Source organism: Sparus aurata, chromosome 4, assembly GCF_900880675.1.
Source record: "Sparus aurata chromosome 4, fSpaAur1.1, whole genome shotgun sequence".
Taxonomy (NCBI): Eukaryota; Metazoa; Chordata; class Actinopteri; order Spariformes; family Sparidae; genus Sparus; species Sparus aurata.
In genome coordinates, this window is record NC_044190.1 from 1,191,161 (window position 1) to 1,198,701 (window position 7,541).

The 7,541-nt window shown below is 39.5% G+C and overlaps 1 protein-coding gene across 2 annotated transcripts in view; it reads right to left on the reverse strand.

Moving 5' to 3' along the window:
* txlng (taxilin gamma) overlaps nt 1-2,568 on the reverse strand; it is an 84,683-nt gene extending 82,115 nt beyond the window's left edge. The window contains exon 1 of one of the 2 annotated variants that reach the window (XM_030414289.1): nt 2,545-2,568. The gene's annotated coding sequence lies outside the window, so the exon portion shown is untranslated. Of the gene's footprint in view, nt 1-1,537; nt 1,638-2,544 lie in introns of those variants that run through there. The other variant, XM_030414286.1, reaches the window with a different exon arrangement.
* Between the last annotated feature and the right edge of the window lie 4,973 nt (nt 2,569-7,541).

The window sequence follows — 7,541 nt, forward strand, 5'->3', positions numbered from 1 at the left end:
GCCTGCGTGTCGCCCATGTCAATGTCTGAAACCCCTCCGAAAGCTTGCTTAGCCCATTTAAGTCATTTGTGGCTATTATCATTGACCATACCCCATTGAGATAATTAAGCCCATCACTTTAGTACTGTCTTAGCAATACACAAAGACTCAACCAAACGGCAAAAGTCAACCAGTGTGTACAGCAGCGACAGGACCAAGCTTGTCAGTCGTCTCGAACCCACAAACAAGTTCACTTTTCAATCCTTGCAGGTGCGTTAATGTTAGCTAGATAGTTAGCTGTTAATTTTGCACTCGCACCAACATTCACATGAAATGATTTCAACAGGTCAAAGATCGCACCGTTAACACCAAGCTATAGCTAACTTACATAACCTTACGAAATAGGGGTTTAACAAAAGACAGGTAACCATTACAAGTTGATGGCAGTTAAGCTAGCTCAGCTTGTCTGATTTTAACAGTCTATGATATAAGATGACAAAAGGTACAATGTTAACTTTTTAAATTACTAACGTTAGCGTAACGCATCCTGTCAAACATGATATAACGTCATGTCAGTGTTGCCGTTGACAATGGTACTACGACATGTGATTGTATTGAACGCTGCGTTTATTATGGACACTTTTTGGAGTTGAAGAAACACAATCCCCAACAGGTATTTCATCGTCAGCGCTGACGTTACCTTAACAGCAGATTATTGCATTACCATCGACTAACAAACACGCAAAGCATGTAACTCGGCAGCTATAACGTTAGCTGTCATGTTATTTCCTGGATATGCAGAATACTACTAATCGAACCGAAAAAGCGTTCACATAACCTATATCCTCTCAAATAGACACATCGACGTACGTTTGACCTCATTTGACGGACTTTTCTGTGATCTTTATTAGCAAAAAGTTGGCTACCTTTAATCAACTCCAGAAAGTTGAAAATACGCAGAATTCCGCGCCAACTTAAGTATAATGCCTTAGCCGAATAGAAAAACGCGTACATATTAATTTTAGAAGCTTGAAAGGAAGTGTACTATCAGCAATGTGGTACTGCATATTAATAAGATAACCGTAAACCTCCGACATTTTACAGGGAGTGTGGTATGACGTTCCATTGGCACAGGACAGAACGGCGCGTATGGTTTCTGTTCGTGTTAGCTAGCTACATAGCCACACACAAAGGCATTTTAGTATTTATCCCTCTAACTGTTGACTTCCGTTTACAAATGACGTGCATCTATTCTGTCAGGTGTTTGAGTTGTAAAGAACGCAGCTGGTTATGGTTAAGCTTTCTCAGGTCAGCTAACATTGGTTTGCTATTGTTAGCCAGGCTAATTCTGTGCTAACAGCTAGTCGGCGGCTAGCCCTGCTGACTAACACTATAAGTGAACTTTACCTCGGCAAATACTAAATGTGTAATAGTGAATGTAAAAGATACACGCCTAAGATGATAGTGGTACGTGATACTCTGCTTTGAAATGATATAAAATCAGCACTATACAATACCAATACAGTAGATATGTTTTTCATATAGCTTAAGCGTTTACCTGTGTGTTTTCACTGTGGATGCAAGCTGGGCACAGTTATAAAGCTGCTTCTTTCTTCTTCTTTGGTGTTTAATGACAGTCGGCATCCTTAATGTTGCATATACCGCCATCTGCTGGATTTTACTTTTCCCGTTTTCTCTTCTTCTACATCCTTTTAATTAATCCAGTTGATACAAGAAATCTGAATATGATTCTCCTCCCTTCTCTAGATTTTCCACATTCTATAATATTATTAAAGTTAATTTCCCTTACTCCCCCCTTCCGCAACCCTGTAGCCATCATCTCCCTCTCCCGTTCATAACCAGGACATGCCATCACCACATGTTCTACTGTCTCCCTCTCCCCACAGTTACACAAACCCGTTGTATGCTTCCCTATCATATTAAGTCTGCTGTTCAATTTACTGTGCCCTATTCTTATTCTGCTCATGATTACTTGTTCTGTTCTATTATCCCCATAACATCCTACCTCTCCTACTAACTACACTTTGTAATTTATATAGATGTCTCCCTTTTTATGGAATTAGATTTGTGCCAAAAGAAACAAACATAACTTCTTAAATGTCAAACAAAAACAGGAATTTGAGAGAACATAAAACTCATTTCAAAAATAAAACTAAGAACTTGCAATCAAATAATTTGTCAAATAGGGTAAAATATTGGTCTTTTACTCTTTTAATAATGCATTATTTTGTTTACGGTTTCCTCTGCTGGACTCTCTCCGTTCAGACTTTTGCGCTGACTCTCAGCTTTGCACTCTCTCTGCAGCTCTTTCTCGTTTGCACTCTCTGACTTTTTGTTTGCAGTTTTGGCACAAACCTCTCGGGTGGGCGGGACTTTTCAGCAGAGTGTCCCCATTGGCTAATTAGTTGTTGACTGAAACAGCTCAGTACCTATGTGTAGATAGCTAGCGCGCTAAGCGACCCCAGCTTTAAAACGGTGAGAAGAAGAGATGACGAGGACGACAACGACACTGAAGAACAATATATGTATGTCATAACTACTTACATTTCACTTGTTTTTCTCGTTGTGGGTTGTTACTGTTGGTCTTCATTGTCGTCGTCATCTTCTTCTTCTCTCCGTTTTAAAGCTGGGGTCGTTTAGCGCGCTAGCTACCTACACATAGGTTCTGAGCTGTGTCAGTCAACAACTAATTAGCCAATGGGGACGCTCCGCTGAAAAGGCCCGCCCACCCGAGAGGTTTGTGCCAAAACTGCAAACAAAAAGTCAGGGAGCGCAAACGAGAAACAGCTGCAGAGAGAGTGCAAAGCTGAGAGTCAGCGCAAAAGTCTGAGCGGAAAGAGACCAGCAGAGGGAACCGTAAACAAAATAATGCATTATTAGAAGAGTAAAAGACCAATTTTTTACACTATTTGACAAATTATTTGATTGCAAGTTCTAAGTTTTATTTTTGAAATGAGTTTTATGTTCTCTCAAATTCCTGTTGTTTTTTTTTTACATTTAAGAACTTTTGTTTGTTTCTTTTGGCACAAATCTAATTCCATACCTTTTTCCTCCTGCTTCCAATGTTGACTCCACTGATTATTTATTTCCTTCCATATTAAACTTTTCCCCTCTGCTTTTGATAATTTTACTTTCATTTCCACCTCTTCTTTCTTCACTGCCTCCTTAGCAATTTTGTCTGCTTTTTCATTTCCTTGTATTCCTGAATGCGCTGGAACCCACGTGAACGTTATTTCCCTACCCTGTTGTATTAATCTGGATGTTTTTACAAGTATTTCATATAGTATTTCTTGATGTGTTTTACCTGTCCTGTTTTTAATGCTCAATATTGATGAAACTGAATCACTACATATGACTATCTTTTTGTCCACCTTGTCCTCCATCCATCTATTGCTAGTAATATTGTGCATAGCTCTACTGCATATATGCTTAAATGATCTGTTCTCTTTGATATTGTGGTATGATGGCTGGGAATCACCACTGCTGCACTGTTGCTCCTCTTATCGGCTCTTTTGAACCATCTGTCTATATGTACACATATTCCCCATACTTTTCATCTACATAGTTATAAAATTCCTGTACTAGATCTGCTGTCTTATTTCTTCTCTTGATATTCCATATTTCTAGGTCTACACTTGATTCTTGTAACATCCATTCTGGTCTTGTTGTCCACAGAACTGTTGGGCTGAATTCTATCTGCTGTATTTTTAGTTGTTGTGCTATACCCTCACTGACCCACCCAAAATTTGTTTTTTGTTCTTTCCCTTTTTCCCAACACATCTCCAATACTCTCTTTGTTGGGTGTTCCTCACTGTGCCCTTTTAGGTTTGTCCAGTAACCTCTTCTAAAACCACTTTGATACTTAGTCACCAGTCCCCTCTTTTCAATATAGTGCATGAGCCTTTCATTAATCATTCTCACCATTATTTTACCTATATGTGATGTAAGAGCTATGGGTCTGTAATTTATTGGCTTACTAGGATCTTTCCCAGGCTTCCTAATCAGTATGATTATTGCCTCTTTCCAGCTTCGTGGGACTTTACCCTCTTTCCAGACTTTGTTGAATAATGTCAATAGTTTCATTAGTCCCCCCTCACTTAGATGTTTAATCATCGTACAAGATATTGTATCTTTACCTGGTTCACTCGTTCTTGTTTTGGCTATGGCTCTTTTCATTTCTCCAATGGTAAATGGGACATCTACTTCGCTTTCCCTACTATACTTTCTTTTTAATACCTCCCTGTTTTCATCTCTGGTTTTCTCCCTTCCTTGTCTTCCTTCCTCAGTTAAATTATTTGAGCTGTGTACCGCAACAAACGTTTTAACTATTAACTCTGCCTTTTCTTTATTGGTTACCGCCATTTCATTTCCATTACTCAAAACTGGATAATTCCAATCCTTCCTATCTCCACCCATTTTTTTCAACATTCCCCAAACTTCTCCTATCTTAGTAGTGCACCCAATTGATCCACAGAACTTCCTCCAATACAGCCTCTTTGCTTGTCTTATTGGTTTCCTTACTATTGCTTGTGCTTGTTTATATTGAATCAAATTTTGAAAGTTATGATATCTTTTAACTAATTTAAATGCTTTGTTTCTACTCTTTACTGCTTGTTTGCATTTTTCATCCCACCATGGTACCAACTTATTTTTCTTCCTGCCTGTACTTTTAGGTATAGATCTGGTTGCTGCTGATATGATCCCCTGTTTTATTTCCCTATCCATCTTTTCCACTTCCATATTATCACTGATCTGTGAAAGATTTTTGTCACATTTCATTGTAAATTCTTCCCACTTGGCTTTTCCTAGGATCCATCTTCCCCCACTTCTTTCTGTAGCCTGTACTGTCTCTATATTTATTTTGATCTTTTGATTTGATCCATAACCCTGTAGGGAATACCCTCTTTTATAAACGTGATACATCCACCTCCTACCCCTTCTTCCCTGTCTCTTCTGATTGCCATGTACCCTTTAATAATAAACTCTAAATTTGGTTTTAACCAGGATTCCTGGATGCACAATATATCTGGTTTTTCCTGTTGGCTGTATATGAAATGTTTGAATTCCTGACCATTAGCAATTAAGCTTCTTGCGTTCCATTGAAGGATTATCATTATTATTAATACTACCAATACATGTTGTTTCTTGACTGGCCTGGACACTCAGCTCATCTCTTACCTCTTCCCATCTTATCCCTTTCATATCCAGGTGGTGGGCTGCTGCTTTGACTATAATCTGTATTCTTTCTGTTTTAGATTTAACATCTGCGGTCGCATTTATGACTCCTGCAATGAATGTCACTAATCTCTTTTTCTCCTCTAACATTTTCTTTTCAGTGTCTCGCACAATACTCGTCATCATTTGTTTCTCTCTATTCTGTTGATTGCCAATCCCATTCTCCTGCCTCGCTCTCTTGACAGCTTCAGCATAAGATACCTTTCCACTCACTTTTATCCTTTGCACTGTTATTTCTCTCCTCATAGCCTCACATCCCCAGTATGCTACACTATGTTCTCCTCCACAGTTACAGCATTTTGGCTTCACACCTGTCCCACATTTCCCATATTCATGGTCCCCTCCACATCTTGCACACCTTCTTTTGCCTTTACACAGTTTTGCAATATGTCCATATTCCTGGCAATTGAAACACCTCATTGGTTTTGGGACAAATTCTCTCACATTATATTTTACAAATCCAAAGTACAGTTCTCTTGGGATAGTTTTTGTGTCAAACTCTACCACTACCGTTTCTGATTCTTTTTTCTCAGGTCCTCATGTCATTCTTTTAACATCTTTAACTGCGGCATTCCTCACTTTCAGGCTTCCCACTAGCGTTTTCATGCTGATGCCAAGGGGTACCCCTGTTATCACTCCCTTACATCCACTGTTCTGTTCGCCAACTTTCACAGTTTTTGTGACCTTCATCTTTCCTATACTCACCATTTTCCAAGCTTTTTCTACCCGTGTTTCTGTATTACACCCAATTAGCAGGTTCCCAACGCCTAACACTTAGCGTATTTTACTTCCACTACTTGTGTTCTAATTATTTTTGTAATTGTTAGTGGATCCATTTTCTTTACTCGCCCTTCTCCGTCAAATCTCACCACTACATTAAGAGCTTCTTTTTTCCCACTATTTACCTCTTGTCCCTGCCCCTCACTCTCCGTGCTCTCTAGGCTTTCTTTATCGTTCTTCTTTCTCTTTTTCTCGCTTGCCTTTCTTCCCTTTTCTCCTCTCCTTACTTGCTCCCATTTTCTGCCCCCTTCACCAATCTCCCACTCCAACTCTTCACTCATTCCCATACTGTTAGCTGTCTCCTTCCATCTCTTTTCTCTTTCTTTTGCACCCTCTTACAGAAAGCAGCGCTAGGGTACCATTACCGGACCTATACCCCTACAATCTACTCCCTGTAAGTACTCTGTACTTTCTATTTTCAGATGTCAATGCTATGCACTTCTCTCAACTCAGTTTTCCTCTCCGTTTTTTTATATTTTACCGCTCTTCTACACTCCACCCGCCAACTATTCCTCTTCCTCCTTCCGCCCCCCAGAAAAGTCCTCATAAAGCTTCTTCTTCTTCTTCTTCTTCTGGTTTTACGGCGGTTGGCATCCAGCTTAATGGTGCATTACCGCCACCTTCTGCTCCGGAGTGTGGATCAAACAATAGACTTAGGCTTACAATCTAATTCCCTTCAAAGCCAAAACTAAACAAAACAAAACAAGAACAAACAAAACCCCCAAACAAAAAACAAAAACAAAAATACATAAATAAATAAATAAATAAATAATAATCATTAATAGAACACACAAATACACACACACACACACACACACACATCCTGAACTACATCCAAGTCAGTCACCCTAACACCCTGTTACTACTTACCCATCATATCCTATGAAAAATCCCTGCATCCCTTAGGAAAGCTAACAGTATCCGGACCTGTGCTCTCTCACCCATACTCAGTAATCCTTTTAATGTGAATTCTTGCACCCCTATTTCCCTCAGATTATTCCTCATCATCTCTCTCTGTGCCCTATACTTCCTACACTGTAGAAGTACATGCTCCACTGACTCCTCCTCCTGACATCCCTCACACAAACCTGTTTGATGTTTCCCTATCATTTTCAGTGTTTTGTTTAGTGCACAATGTCCCAACCTCAACCTTGTTAACACAGTTTCCTCTCTCCTGTTTCCACTACCTACCCTATTTACTTTGACACTCTTCTGAATCTGATATAGATGTCTCCCTTTCTCTTCTCTATCCCACCTTTCTTGCCACATTTGGTTGGTTTTTTCCCAGATTATACATTTAACCTCTGCTTTACTGATATTAATTTGCATTTCTATATCTCCTTTCTTTAAAGCCCTCTTTGCCAACTCATCCACCCTCTCATTCCCCCTCACTCCCACATGCACTGGAACCCACAGAAATTTTACCTGACCTCCCTGATTTGCTATTCTTGTGACTGAGTGAAGGACTTCATATAGTACATCTTGACGACTGCTTAAATGGAATGACCTTAAACTTGCTAGAGTTG